General features: G+C 41.8%; 1 protein-coding gene and 1 pseudogene across 1 annotated transcript in view; both read right to left on the reverse strand.

The window, feature by feature from the left end:
• LOC148687716 (alpha-1-antitrypsin-like) overlaps window positions 1-15,758 on the reverse strand; it is a 126,177-nt gene that overhangs the window by 85,787 nt on the left and 24,632 nt on the right. The window lies entirely within an intron of this gene.
• Window positions 43-14,727, reverse strand: LOC148687719 (serine protease inhibitor A3M-like; annotated as a pseudogene).

Here is a 15,758-nt window from a genome sequence, read left to right on the forward strand (position 1 = left end):
AAGAAATAGAGACACATTTTAAAATTATTTTTTATTGTACCTGCAGTTTGCTGTTGGTGTCATAGTCATCCTTAAAAACAACTACTGGTTATGGCGCTTTCTTCTGTCGAACAAAGGGGGGACGTCCTCTTTCATCACTAAGATTCAGAAGTAATTGGAAGCTTCTGAATGGTCCCCCTGATGTTCATTTTTGAACAGGATTCATTACTTTCCCCATGAAAAGCAGGGGTCCATCATTTGCTGCCAATATGGTGAGAAAGAATGGCTTGTTAAATTTGAGTTCAACAGGAAAAGAGAATGAATTGAACTCAACCGTTACAACGGTCACTGCAGCTGCCTCACTACCTTTTTCATGTATATCCAGGACAGCCTGATGGATAGCCTGCACAGGGAGGAAGGAAGGAAGATATATTCATTTTTTGAAACCATGACAGCCTCCAACATATCACAGATGAAAAGGGAAACACATTTATAACCCCCCTATCCTCATTCCAAGAATCATTTCTTAGTGCTTCCCCCACCATCACAAACACTCACAAAGAAAAAACCACAACCACACAAGCTCACAAAAACACACAAACAAGGGGGGGGGGGGAAACCACGAACAAAAATGCACACAAACACATATCCATTGGGTCTAAGGTTTAAATGGCTTATAAACAACTGTTGTTGGACTGCAACTTCCATAATCTCTGAGCACTCCACAAGAGCTGGAGAACGAAATCTGGGAAACCCGGTCTAAGGGTTCACAGGGGATCTCTTCTTCTATTTGTGCAGTCTTTGGCATTAACTGTAGATATCCATGATTTCTAATGAATTCTCAATTGGTCTTGATGGCATAGGAACTGAGTGACAAGTGTTTCTTCACATTGGTTGGAGTCTTCCATCTTTTTTCATTGTCCAATTTAGCCAGAACAGGGTCTCCTGGATTGCAGTCAGATAGTACACTAGCAGAATAGTGATTATTGTAAAAGTATATGTAGGATTCTTTAGTCTTTGTGTCCCACTCTGCAAGGTTCCTTATATTAGGCCATCTTGATATGAATTTAATTTCAAGGCAGAAACAGTTGTCCTAAGTTGTGTGCTCACCAAGAGTTGTGCAGGACTCTAGCCTGTAGTCCCTAGTTTAGGATAATGTGGATATTGTGGGCTGGAAGCAATGTGGAAGTAATGTGTTCAAAGTCATACTCTGGAACTGCTCAAAATCTGCAGCTATAAACTGAGAAGCATTTTCTGTCACAAGCTGTTTAGGAATTCCAAAGCATGCATGGAATTTGCCTTTTCCACAGCAGCCACACAATAGGTTGACATCTTCATGAAGCAATCCACTACAACCTCAAAGTTTTGTTCCTGGTATTTGAGCCCTCATGGTGAACCTTTTAAAGTCCAGGCCCTTGATGGATCAACTGTTTCAATGCCCTATTGACAAAAGCAGACATGTTGATTCTAAGAAAAGATTCTGAGTGTCTCCCTTCCAGTAAGGGAGATGGTGAAGTGTTAAAACAGGTAAAGTGAAGTCTCTACAGTATGCAGAAATTTCAAGAGTATAAAGGCGAACCGCTGGAATAAAGTTTTTGTTACAGTTTCCAGCTGCTGGCCAGGATGTTTTATGTCAGTACCACGGCCAGTACTTTGAATGTCATTACAGTCAAACCTTGGTTGTCAAATGTAATCCGTTCTGGAAGCCTATTGAGCTTCCGAAACGTTCGACAACCGAAGCACGGCTTCTGATTGGTTGCAAGAGCGGAAGCCACGTCAGACATTCAGCTTCTGAAAAACATTCGAAAACCAGAGCATCTACGTCCAGATTTTCAGTGTTCAGGACCCAAAACGTTCCAAAGCAGAGACATTCAGGAACTGAGGTTTGACTGTACATGTTTGCTGTGGCAACTGAGGCTCCCTTCTTCATCTAAAAGCCTTCATTTTTAACATGTTGACATTTGCATAGGATTTAGCACTCTACTAAGTTCTTTTTCAGGGCAGGAAACATGTTACACATTTGAAATGAGGCACATGAATTTCATATACTTACAATAACCAGTGTTTTACAATCAACTTTATTTTACATTTAATTTGCAGTCAGTGGCATAGTCATCCTTAAAATCAACTGCTGGTTTTGATATTGGGCTGATTCCAAAACATCAGTAGAACAAGGGGGGGGGGCTCTTTCGTCACTAAGAAAGCTGACAATTGGAAGCCTCGGAATGGTCCCCTTATGTTCATGGATGAGCTGGGTTTACTATTCTCCGCATTAAAAGTATGGGCTCATCATCTGATGCCCTTAAGACAAAAACGTATGGCCTGTTAAAGACCAGAGGAGTGGGAGAGGGGCCAGGAGCAGCTGCAACCCCAGAGCTCAAAACGACAGCAGCTGCTGCCTCGGTGGAAACCATCACAGCCTCCAACAAATCACAGGTGAAAAGGGAGACACCCCCCTCTTATAATATTTCAATATAATAAACACTATTTTACAAAATAATAGTAAAAATAGACTTAATAGTAAAAATAGACTCTCACAACACTTCCTTTCACATTTCTTATTTTAGAATTTTGTTGGAGGCCGCCCAGAGTGGCTGGGGGAACCCGGCCAGATGGGCGGGGTATAAAAAATAAATTATTATCAATTATTATTATTATTATTATTATTATTATTATTATTATTATTATTATTATCATCGTCTCTATTTCTGTATTATTTTCATCTTAATAAATAATAATAATAATAATAATAATAATAATAAATAAATAAATAAATAAATAAATAAATTATTTATATCCCGCCCATGTGGCCGGGTTCCCTCAGCCACTCTGGGTGGCTTCCAACAAAATACTAAAATACAGAAATCCATCAAACATTAAAAGCTTCCCTAAACAGGGCTGCCTTGAGATGCCTTCTAAAGGTCTGGTAATTGTTGTTCTCTTTGACCTCTGGTGGGAGGGCATTCCACAGGGTGGGTGCCACTACCGAGAAGGCCCTCTGCCTGGTTCCCTGTAACTTGACTTCTCGTAGCGAGGGAACCGCCCGAAGGCCCTCGGCGCTGGATCTCAATGTCCAGGCTGAACGGTGGGGGTGAAGACGCTCTTTCAGGTATCCAGGACCGAGGCCGTGGCACTTTGAATTGTGCTTGGAAACGTACTGGGAGCCAGTGTAGATCTCTCAGGACCGGTGTTATGTGGTCCCGACGGCCACTCCCAGTCACCAGCCCCTTTTCTTTTCAATTTATTCATTAGCGACATGAGGGCAACTTTAGCTGAATCCCAAATAACCACTCACGCCCCCTGCCTTGCAAACTACCGATGCCCACTATTGCTTTACGCAGACGATGCAGTAATCCTCTCTTTCTTGAGAATCGGCCTTAGGAGGGCACTCAAAATTTTTGTTTCATATTGTAAATCCAATTTTCTCACCATAAATCAATCTAAATCCAAAGTTCTAATTTTTTCAAAAAGTCAAAAAAAGTGGGAACTAGACGGGAAACCTATTGAACAGGTTTTTAAATTTCAATACCTAGGAGTCTATCTCCAACATAATATGGGTTGGAAAGCACACACTGCATATACCCTGTTGTTGTTTAGTCATTTAGTCGTGTCCGACTCTTCGTGACCCCACGGACCATAGCACGCCAGGCACTCCTGTCTTGCACTGCCTCCCGCAGTTTGGTCAAACTCATGTTCGTAGCTTCGAGAACACTGTCCAACCATCTTGTCCTCTGTCGTCCCCTTCTCCTAGTGCCCTCCATCTTTCCCAACATCAGGGTCTTTTCCAAGGATTCTTCTCTTCTCATGAGGTGGCCAAAGTATTGGAGCCTCAGCTTCACAATCTGTCCTTCCAGGGAGCACTCAGGGCTGATTTCCTTAAGAATGGATAGGTTTGATCTTCTAGCAGTCCATGGGACTCTCAAGAGTCTCCTCCAGCACCATAATTCAAAAGCATCAATTCTTCGACGATCAGCCTTCTTTATGGTCCAGCTCTCACTTCCATTCATCACTACTGGGAAAACCATAGCTTTAACTATACGAACCTTTGTCGGCAAGGTGATGTCTCTGCTTTTTAAGATGCTGTCTAGGTTTGTCATTGCTTTTCTCCCAAGAAGCAGGCGTCTTTTAATTTCGTGACTGCTGTCACCATCTGCAGTGATCAAGGAGCCCAAGAAAGTAAAATCTCTCACTGCCTCCATTTCTTCCCCTTCTATTTGCCAGGAGGTGATGGGACCAGTGGCCATGATCTTGCTTTTTTTGATGTTGAGCTTCAGACCATATTTTGCGCTCTCCTCTTTCACCCTCATTAAAAGGTTCTTTAATTCCTCCTCGCTTTCTGCCATCAAGGTTGTGTCATCTGCATATCTGAGGTTGTTGATATTTCTTCCGGCAAACTTAATTCCGGCTTGGGATTCATCTAGTCCAGCCTTTCGCATGATGAATTCTGCATATAAGTTAAATAAGCAGGGAGACAATATTCAACCTTGTCGTACTCCTTTCCCAATTTTGAACCAATCAGTTGTTCCATATCCAGTTCTAACTGTAGCTTCTTGTCCCACATAGAGATTTCTCAGGAGACAGATGAGGTGATCAGGCACTCCCATTTCTTTAAGAACTTGCCATAGTTTGCTGTGGTCGACACAGTCAAAGGCTTTTGCATAGTCAATGAAGCAGAAGTAGACATTTTTCTGGAACTCTCTAGCTTTCTCCATAATCCAGCGCATGTTTGCTATTTGGTCTCTGGTTCCTCTGCCCCTTCGAAATCCAGCTTGCACTTCTGGGAATTCTCGGTCCACATACTGCCTAAGCCTGCCTTGTAGAATTTTAAGCATAACCTTGCTAGCGTGTGAAATGAGCGCAATTGTGCGGTAGTTGGAGCATTCTTTGGCACTGCCCTTCTTTGGGATTGGGATGTAGACTGATCTTCTCCAATCCTCTGGCCATTGCTGAGTTTTCCAAACTTGCTGGCATATTGGGTGTAGCACCTTAACAGCATCATCTTTTAAAATTTTAAATAGTTCAGCTGGAATATCATCACTTCCACTGGCCTTGTTATTAGCAGTGCTTTCTAAGGCCCATTTGACTTCACTCTCCAAGATGTCTGGCTCAAGGTCAGCAACCACACTACCTGGGGTGTACGAGACCTCCATATCTTTCTGGTATAATTCCTCTGTGTATTCTTGCCACCTCTTCTTGATGTCTTCTGCTTCTGTTAGGTCCTTACCACTTTTGTCCTTGATTATGGTAATCTTTGTACGAAATGTTCCTTTCATATCTCCAATTTTCTTGAACAGATCTCTGGTTTTCCCCATTCTATTGTTTTCCTCTATTTCTTTGCATTGCTCATTTAAGAAGACCCTCTTGTCTCTCCTTGCTGTTTTTTGGAAATCTGCATTCAGTTTCCTGTATCTTTCCCTATCTCCCTTGCATATACCCTAAATAAGGCCAAAGCCCTTTCTTTTGCGCTTTTGTGCTTTTTCTTTTCTGATGGGGCTCTTCACGTTCCATCCACCTTGAAGGTATTTAACAACAAAGTGATCGCGACAATGACCTATGCCGCCCCACTATGGGGGGCTGCAGTAAATTTAAGGCCTTTGGAGGTAATCCAAAATCAATTTATGAGACGTCTATTAATACTGCCTCAGTGTGTCAGTAATTCAGCCATTCGCTTAGAATTAAAAATCTCCTCTCTAGAAACCACCTTCTGGAGGCGTATTCTATGCTATTGGCTGTCTCTGTGATACAGGCTTCTGAATCTTTACTTGATTCAATGTCTCTGGCGAGACGATTTTCCTAGTCCCTGGGCAAAAATGATCCATACTAAAATTGTGTCCTACGGACTGTCCCCTTCGGACTAGACCTTGCCACAGCTAAAAGAACCCTCAAGCAAAAACTAGAGGAGATGGACCTCCAGCAAAATGTCATAATGGGAAGTGGCACCTGTTCACCATCGAACCTCGGCATAGTGCCCTCCCCGCAGATTCCATCTTATTTGACATCCCTATCAGTCGCGGCCCATAGATTTGCCTTTATTAAGGCAAGATTTAATGTCTTTCCTTCCAATGTTGTGAATAATAGGTTCTCGACAGGCCAGAGTAAAATAAAAAAATTCCTTCAGTAGCACCTTAAAGACCAACTAAGTTTTTATTTTGGTCTGAGCTTTCGTGTGCATGCACACTTCTTCAGATACAGTGAAATAGGAGTCCCCAGGCACTTATGTAGAGAAGGGGTTGGGAGGGGGTGGGGATGGGGATGGGGAGGGGAGAGAAAGGCCAGAGTTCAGTTCTGTGTGCATGTGACAACAGATCCATAGAATCCCTCCATCATATATTATTCTGTTGCCCCTTGCACAGGGTCCCTCGGACCAGATTTTTATCCCCCTTAATATCAGAAAGTTTGGATAAGACTTCAGAATCCCAGTTAATATATCTGTTACAGGATAATGATCCGAGTAGATCACTCCTTGTAGCTAGATACCTGATTGCAGTTCTATCCTACAAGAGGAAAAATGGGTTACTTTATGATTATTGAACTTTCGCCCTAGTGTTTGATTTATAGTGGTGACCAGATGAACCAAGTGATATGGTTTTTTTACCTTGTAATTGTAATTTATAATATTTATAGGGATAGGATTTATATGAATGGAATTGATTCAATTCATTTTGGGGTTTTTTTCTGCTGTATGATGTACATAGTTTTGTCTTGATATCTTGATATGGGCCTATGGCCGTAATAAAGTATTGATTTGATTCAACAGTGTAAATAAGTTTTGATGGATGTTATAATGGAATACTGAATGGTCTAGTTTATGTAAAATATGCAAGGATTTATGCTATTCAAAATGAACGATGGAAAGAGAAGAAGGGAAGACATTGATATTTTAAGGTTGTTTAAATGAATTTTCTAAATTGTAAAACAGAAAATTTCATAAAAGTTTCATAAAAAATGAAATAGAGACACATTTTAAAATTATTTTTATTGTACATGCAGTTTGCTGTTGGTGTCACAGTCATCCTTAAAAACAACTACTGGTTATGGCACTTTCTTCTGTAGAACAAAGGGGGGGGGAAACGTCCTCTTTCATCACTAAGATTCAGAAGCAACTGGAAGCTTCTAAATGCTCCCCCTGATGTTCATTTTTGAACAGGATTCATTACTTTCCCCATGAAAAGCAGGGGTCCATCATTTGGTGCCAATATGTTGAGAAAGAATGGCCTGGTAAATTTGAGTACAACAGGATCACTAACAGATAGGGATTTGAACTCAGCCGTTACAACAGTCACTGCAGCTGCCTCACTACCTTTTTCATGTATATCCAGGACAGCCTGATGGATAGCCTGCAAAGGAAGGAAGGAAGGAAGATATATTCATTTTTTTGAAACCATGACAGCCTCCAACATATCACAGATATAAAGGGAAACACATTTATAACTCCCCTATCCTCATTCCAAGAATCATTTCTTAGTGCTTCCCCCACCATCACAAACACTCACAAAGAAAAAACCACAACCACACAAGCTCACAAAAACACACAAACAAGGAAATAAACCACGAACAAAAATGCACACAAACACATATCCATTGGGTCTAAGGTTTAAATGGCTTCCAGTCAGCCGCCAGTGTGTTGTGTTATGTTACGTACTTTCGTATTGTAAGCCACCCCATGATCCTCAGATGAAGGGCAGTACTTTATTAAACTAATGAATGAATGAGCCACTGTTGTATGTTTATTGCAGTTTTTCTAAAATTGGATATTATGTTCATTTGTTTTGCTAAGCTTGCAACTGTGGCACACGACTAACTCCTTGCAGTCAATGTTGTTGTTGATGGATGATCTTTTTTTGTTTGCTGTTTCTAAATAATGGCATTTATGTAGGTCGGCATTTCAAAATATGAGATTCGAACTGCCCCAAGTCAAATATGCAGGCAGTATCCATTACAAGTAGATGCTCAGTGCAGACGTCTCATACATATTTATTTTTATTTATTTTATTTAAAAAATTATACACCACTTGATTGTAAACCTTAAAGCAGTTGACAAATAGTATATATGTATATGGGTTTGTTTTCATTCATGTTTTCCTGATGTATTTTTCCCATGTATTTTGAGTATTTTGTGTTATATACTTTTTATTGAGATCTTTGGATGAAAGGCAATGTACAAACTTAATTTAATAACAGCTACCGATCTTTACTTCCCCATGAGTGGTATGGGGGTGTTGTGTATGGCAACACAACAAAGGCAAAATGATCTCATATAGGTTTGTGGCATAGTGGCATAACAGACCTAGTTAGCTCCATGGAATAAAGGCAGGAGGTTCATTTAAAAAAGCTACCACTTCCTTTAGGCTGTCCCAGGACATCTTGCCCAGAGAATGCTCTCAAAGCGTTCCATGCCACTTCCTTTTCTGCTCACAGTTTTGCAGCAAGACAAGCCCCCTAATTAGAGGCACCCTCGTCACCTGGTTTGCTCTCACACGAATGCATGCATTTGCCCATACTGTATGTGTGTAATGGCAAAAGAGAGAGGGGCTAATTTGGGGGGTTGGTAGGGATGAGCCACGATTCCTGCATTGCAGGGGGTTGGGCTGGAGGACCCTTTGTGTCCCTTCCAACTCTACCATTCTATGAGTCTATGAATTATTCTAGGAGCTTTACTGGTGGGGCAACTGCATGCACACAACCCAAATTGCATTGCCTTTGAGAATTTTGCTTCGGTTAGGCAAATGTGGCACTAAGTTCCAACACATCTGAAAGACGACTCAGGATCCACTGTTGAGGAGAAAAGCAAAGCAAAGCAGCCAATCAAAATCTAGTCCAGACTGGAAGTTCTTTAAGACAGGCAGAACCAAGTCACTCCATTCTCCTGTGCATAAAGGTAAAGGGACCCCTGACCATTAGGTCCAGTTGCGGACGACTCTGGGGTTGGGGCACTCATCTTGCTTTATTGGCCGAGGGAGCGTGCGTACAGCTTCCAGGTCATGTGGCCAGCATGACAAAGCCGCTTCTGGTGAACCAGAGCAGTGCATGGAAACACCGTTTACCTTCCCGCTGGAGTGGAACCTATTTATCTACTTGCACTTTGATGTGCTTTCGAACTGCTAGGTTGGCAGGAGCAGGGACTGAGCAATGGGAGCTCACCCCGTCGCAGGGATTCGAACCACCGACCTTCTGATCGGCAAGCCCTAGGCTCTGTGTCCCTTTCTCCTGTGCATATTTACAGGCAATTCTTGTGGCCTTGGAAGGAATTCTTCCTCCTTGTTCTGAGAACCTTGGGCATGGGATTTGAGAAGCACACAGTGGCCCGGTGGGTTTGGTGCACACCTCACATGCATGCCAATCCTCAAGTGCACATTGTTGTTGTTGTTTAGTCGTTTAGTCGTGTCCGACTCTTCGTGACCCCATGGACATCTGGATTCAGTTTCTGCATTTATTGGAAATCTGCATTCAGTTTCCTGTATCTTTCCCTATCTCCCTTGCATTTTGCTTGCCTCCTCTCCTCCGCTATTTGTAAGGCCTCGTTGGACAGCCATTTTGCTTTCTTGCATTTCCTTTTCCTTGGGATGGTTTTCGTTGCTGCCTCCTGTATAATGTTACGAGCCTCCATCCATAGTTCTTCAGGCACTCTGTCCACCAAATCTAAATCCTTAAACCTGTTCCTCACTTCCACTGTGTATTCATAAGGGATTTGATTCAGATTGTATCTTACTGGCCCAGTGGTTTTTCCTACTTTCTTCAGTTTAAGCTGGAATTTTGCTATAAGAAGCTGATGATCTGAGTTACAGTCAGCTCCAGGTCTTGTTTTTGCTGACTGTATAGAGCTTCTCCATCTTTGGCTGCAGAGAATATAATCAATCTGATTTCGATGCTGCCCATTTGGTGATATCCATGTGTAGAGTCGTCTCTTGTGTTGTTTGAAAAGAGTGTTTGTGATGACCAGCTTGTTCTCTTGACAGAACTCTATTAGCCTTTGCCCTGCTTCATTTTGAACTCCAAGGCCAAACTTGCCAGTTATTCCTTTTATCTCTTGATTCCCTACTTTAGCATTCCAATCCCCTGTAATGAGAAGAACATCCTTCTTTGGTGTCATTTCTAGAAGGTGTTGTAGGTCTTCATAGAATTGGTCAATTTCACTTTCTTCAGCACCAGTAGTTGGTGCATAAACTTGGATTACTGTGATGTTAAAAGGTCTGCCTTGGATTCGTATCGAGATCATTCTGTCATTTTTGAGATTGCATCCCATTACAGCTTTTGCCACTCTTTTGTTGACTATGAGGGCCACTCCATTTCTTCTACAGGATTCTTGCCCACAGTAGTAGATATGATAGTCACCCGAACTGAATTTGCCCATTCCCTTCCATTTTAGTTCACTGATGCCCAGGATGTCGATATTTATTCTTGTCATCTCATTTTTCACCACATCCAGCTTACCTCCATCCATGGTTCTTACATTCCAGGTTCCTATGCAATATTTTTCTTTACAGCATCGGACTTTCCTTTCGCTTCCAGGCATATCCGCAACTGAGCGTCCTTTCGGCTTTGGCCCAGCCGCTTCATCAGCTCTGAATCTACTTGTACTTGTCCTCCGCTCTTCCTCAGTAGCATGTTGGACGCCTTCCGACCTGAGGGGCTCATCTTCCAGCGTCATAACTTTTATATGCCTGTTGTCTTTGTCCATGGAGTTTTCTTGGCAGGGATACTGGAGTGGCTTGCCAGTTCCTTCTCCAGGTGAATCACGTTTAGTCAAAACTCTCCACTATGACCTGTCCATCTTGGGTGGCCCTGCATGGCATAGCTCATAGCTTCTCCGAGTTATTCAAGCCCCTTCGCCACGACAAGGCATTGATCCATGAAGGGGCAAGTGCACATACAATGACTCAATGAAAGATGGCATAAAAAAGGCTAGTCCACAACCTCCTAAGGAAGTCCATTCCAGTATAATTTTTAATTATAATTTTAATGTATTTTTAATCTTTTGTGGGAAGCCTCCTAGAGCGGGGTGCAAATAATAAATTATGATTATGATTTATTTCCAGATCAAGGGACGTGGTGGATGCTCCTTCCTTGGAGGCTTTTAAAGAGAGATTGGATGGCCATCAGCCATTGATGGTTTAGCTGAGATTCCTGCATTGCAGGGGGTTGGATTAGACGACCCTTGGGCCCCCTTCCAGCTCTACAATTCTATGACCCTCCTTGTTTTTATGATTGCATGTAGTTTTCAAACTTTTTTTAATGTTGTGTTTCAGTGTTGTAAGACACCCTGGAAGCTTACAGTGATGGGTGGGTAAAATAAATGAATGAATATATAAATAAATAAACAAATACATTTTATTAATTTCAACTTGTCAGCTCTGAGTGGTACTAACACTGCATACAACCCTATGCAATTGGTTACTATGTCAAAGTGGCAGAGAGTCCCCTGAGACAGCAAGAGAATGTGGAATGGTCCAGGGGCCAATTCTCAATGCTTAGAACTAAATTTGTCAGTTATTTAATGCTTTTAAAAGCCTGATCTCATACCATAAAATACCCAAGGCATGATATCTACACACGTACTTCGTTCACCTGCAGGCTTCTACTTTCAGTAATTCCAGATAGATCAGCATTGCTGCTAAACACATCAGTAATGCCCAGCCCAGAAAGCACATTGTTGAGATTATAGAATGCAGACATCGAGAATTTTGGAAGGAACAGACTAATTTGTCTCCTAAACAAGAATCAGAACATTAATCAGCAATGAAGAGATTTATAACACTCAGCAAGATACTGCATTTGCAGGGTCAGATCTTCATACACTTAAAGAGAGGCATTTTACAGTTTTAAAACAGATGCCATCATTCCATACTCTAATAAATACTAACTACTGCAGAGGCATTTAGAAACAGCAGAGGAAAGCCTTACCCCTTTTTTAAAGATGTTCTCCACTTGGACAAAGTTTCCTCCCCCATAGCATCCTCCACTTCCTTCAGTTTGCCTTCATCAGGCAGAATGAACCAGGCAGCAGCACCTCCTTTGTGAGGAAATTCAACTACCCAGCAGGACAGAGTTTCATCATGGAAATAACGCTCAGTTTTTTTCATCATGTCAACTTTCACAGTTTTTCCTTCATCAATAAAAAATCTTCTTTATGGGTTAATTCAGGGACAATGGGATATTTCCAGTCATCTAAGAAGAAAAAGAAGTATCAACTGCCTGCTGGAAAATTATCCTTCAGCCATGGGTATGAAAGCAGAACAGTGGTACCTCTTCTTACAAATTTAATGCGTTCCGAATGCACATTCGTGAGTCAAAAAAATTGTACTTCGAATCCCATAGGAATGCATTGGGAGAAGCAACCCTAAGTCAAAGCAACCCTATCTAAAAATTCGTAAGTAGAAAAAATCCTATCTAAACCGCATCCAAGATCCCACAGGCCAAAACGTGGACCTAGTAAAGTGGAACTGCATTCTGTGTGGTTTATTAGCATTCAGGGGCAGGGGTCTTGATGTTGCTGGACTTCACCACCATCAGTATCAGCCAGCATGGCCAATCGTCAGGGATGGTGGGAGATGCAGCCCAAGAACATCTGGAAGCCTTCAGGTTAGTTACTTCAGCCTCATACCCTATCTTTCTCTAATTCTGCATTAAATGCTACATCTTTTAGAACTTTCAACTATGCTGTTGGTTCCACTGCAGAAACACTTTTGTTTTGAAGGTATAAGTTATCCCTGCCAGATTTAGCCGATTGAACAATACAAAGCATTAAATATTTGTTACTTATCTTTCTTTAACATACCTTTGAAGTAGATATAGTTCACAAGAACCATAATGGCTGCTGGATCTAAGCCTTGAACTGCTTCAGTAATTTTTCCATGGGTTTTCTTTTTTACATAATCATTTATCTTCTTTTGAGCCACGGAGGATTGTTCAAAGTTAAAGCTCTCTGTTTTGTACAAACTTTTGACATCCTCTGAAAACTTACAATGAATTTGGTGTGGCTGTTTTATCCACATGGCATTTCCTATGTCTATCTGAGCTCCAGGACTCTTCAGCCTCTGAATGAGCTTGTGGTGTTTCACCTCTAGAGGGCCTAGAAGGGGTTAAGTTACCAGGGAGGGAAACGGCCAATGGGAGCTCTCCAGCCAGAAGCAGTGGGTATATAGGAAGAATGCAGGCAGGCAGGAGAGTTAGATGAGATGAGAGTTGAGAGAGAGAGTTGGATGAGGAGAAGAGTGAGTTAGATGAGAGGAGTTGGTGTGAAGATAAGAGCTGGTTATTATTGTGGTGGCTGTTAAATAGTGAGATAGACAGGATACAGTGTTATGAGTTTAGAGATAATTATTATTAGTTATATTTAGAGGTAATAGGCCGGTAATTCATATTTAGAGGTATTAGGCCGGTATAGGAACCATCTGTGATTTTGAAACCGTTTAAGCTTTGTACAGTAACCAATACGCATAAGAACATTCAATAAACCATCTTGTTTTATTTTACTATATCCTGGTCTGAGGTGTGTGAGTGATTGAAAGTATTTGTTTGTCGTTGGCACATCACCAATAGACCGTCAAACGTCCGGGGGTGATGTGCAGGTCAGAGTGACCGCGACAGAGCTGTTCAAATTCTTTATGGATCTTGCTTGTGTCAATTGAAGTCAATCCAAGTCCTTTGTAAATTTGATTTTGGGTGTTGGATTTAGCACCCATGCCAATCATTGAAAACGCCATGGAGATACCAAGAGGAGAGAAGAATATATATTTGTGGCCACTCTGGAGTGAAGCTACTTGTCTGGAGAATTTAAATGCAAAGTCAGCAATGCTGGAAGCTAGCTTTTCTTGAAGTGGATCTTCATCTCCATGGCCATTGTGGACTTGAAGGACAATCAGTAACAAGGAGAAATGGATGGCGAGTTTCATTGCACTTGGAGATTTCCTAAACACACACACACAAACAAAACAACAGCATATATTAGCACTCTTCCATAGAAACCTACTCAAAAGAGTTAATTTTGTTCTAGAGTAAAATTTATTCGGAATGTGCCATTCTCATTTGTTGACTGTGTCCTAGTTTTACACAACACTAGCTCTTTTCCATAGGCTTCCTACTCTAGGAATTTATCTCCTGAGTTGTACGTTCTGCCAGGATTTGGATCCCAGCAGACATGGGGAGCTTACTGTGCCCTTATTGGTCAGAATTACTTTGATCAAATGATTCAATAAATGGGTATTACTTACTGTCCCTTCACACATCTGCATAACTTGCTTTGACTGCCTGGGGCTTCCTCTCGCTCATCATCCTTGCCAGTGATGCTGCCCAACATCCTCAGCAGGCTTGCCTTGCATTCTCCCTTCCACAGCACTATTGAAAGGTGTCTTAGTTTGGGGAGTGTCCTGAGCTGCTTCACCCACTCAGGCAGAGGGTATACAGCCTCACCAGGGCCTGGAACAGCAGCCTTTTGGCCTGATGTTAACCTGTATGTCTCCCCATTCACACTCACTGTCCCTTATGGATGGTGAATTATCAACCAACATTTCTCAGATCGTTTGTATACATACCTGGGTTTTCCCCAAAACGTCCTGCTTTTTACTTTGACACTTGTTCCTTGGGGCTGAGATGTTTGCTCTTCCCTCTTGCTTGTAGAGTAAGCTCTCTTCTCCCTAGGTTACCTTCCATTTATGGCCCTCATTTGCTCCTACCTGCTGCTCCTGCAGCCAACTGGGAAAGGACACATAACTGGTTTCTATCCGATGCTGCACCAGCTGATAAGATCATGACTTCATGGTTTGAAAAACAAGAATATGTTCTTGTTTTTTACTTTGACACTTGTTGCTTTGGGCATGGTGCTCCTAGAACAGCAGCCTTTTAGACATGGGCGTAGGCAGGGGGGCAGGAGGGGGCATTCAGCAACTCAACTGAATCCACCTCCAGTGAGCTGTAGTTAAACAGTGGGATTTAGGAAAAGTTAGCCCCCAGAGTATGGGGAGTTTTGCCAGTGAAGTTCAAAGTGAATTGTCATTGAGTAGGGATTAAAGGGAGGATGTGCTTCGTTTCATCACTTTGCAGAATGGAAAAACTGTGAACTAAAGTGTGATTTCACTCCAGTGTAAAACCAGTTGTAAAGTAGTTTGATTTCTAAAGCTTCCATGGGGAAACTCATGGTGCCATAAGTTGGAAAAACATGGTGTGGAGGTGCTATGGTGATATTTGAGGGTTCTAAAGCTTTTCTTTCTCTAATATGAGACTCCTGAGGAATGGAAGAGGGGAGAATTTGAGTAAGAGGAATACAGACCACTCCTGCCATTAAAAATGGCCACTGTCTGTCTACAAGTGATGACAACCGCCGCCCTACAAGAAAATAAGACATAGTGAATTGATTTGAGCAGAACATTCTACTTTCAGGTTCTCTCAGTGACTGGCAGCAATAATGTTTTGTTTTTATCTTTCCTGTGCTGCTTACTGGAGGATAAAAGCACCACTCTCTGCCAGCATTTGTCAAGACGTGGCTTTAACCAAACTGAAATCAGTAAGCAGGAAGTACATTAAGATTCCCATCATTTCCTCCTGAAACCCAGGAGAGCCTTATTCACAGATGAACAAGCTCTTCTAAGAAATTCATGAATTCTGCCAAATGTTTTTAAACATCAAGCTGACATTTACCTTGGTAACATTGAGAATTGTGCAGAAGCCGAGGGTCACATGAAGAGCTACATCGAGAGGAAAACAGATGTTAACAGATGTATACTAGGGTCTCAATCTACATATATATATGATGGAAGTTCTTATATGAAATATATGTTTTAATT

The sequence above is a fragment of the Zootoca vivipara genome, chromosome 1 (genome assembly GCF_965207765.1).
Source record: "Zootoca vivipara chromosome 1, rZooViv2.hap1.1, whole genome shotgun sequence".
NCBI classification, from domain to species: domain Eukaryota; kingdom Metazoa; phylum Chordata; class Lepidosauria; order Squamata; family Lacertidae; genus Zootoca; species Zootoca vivipara.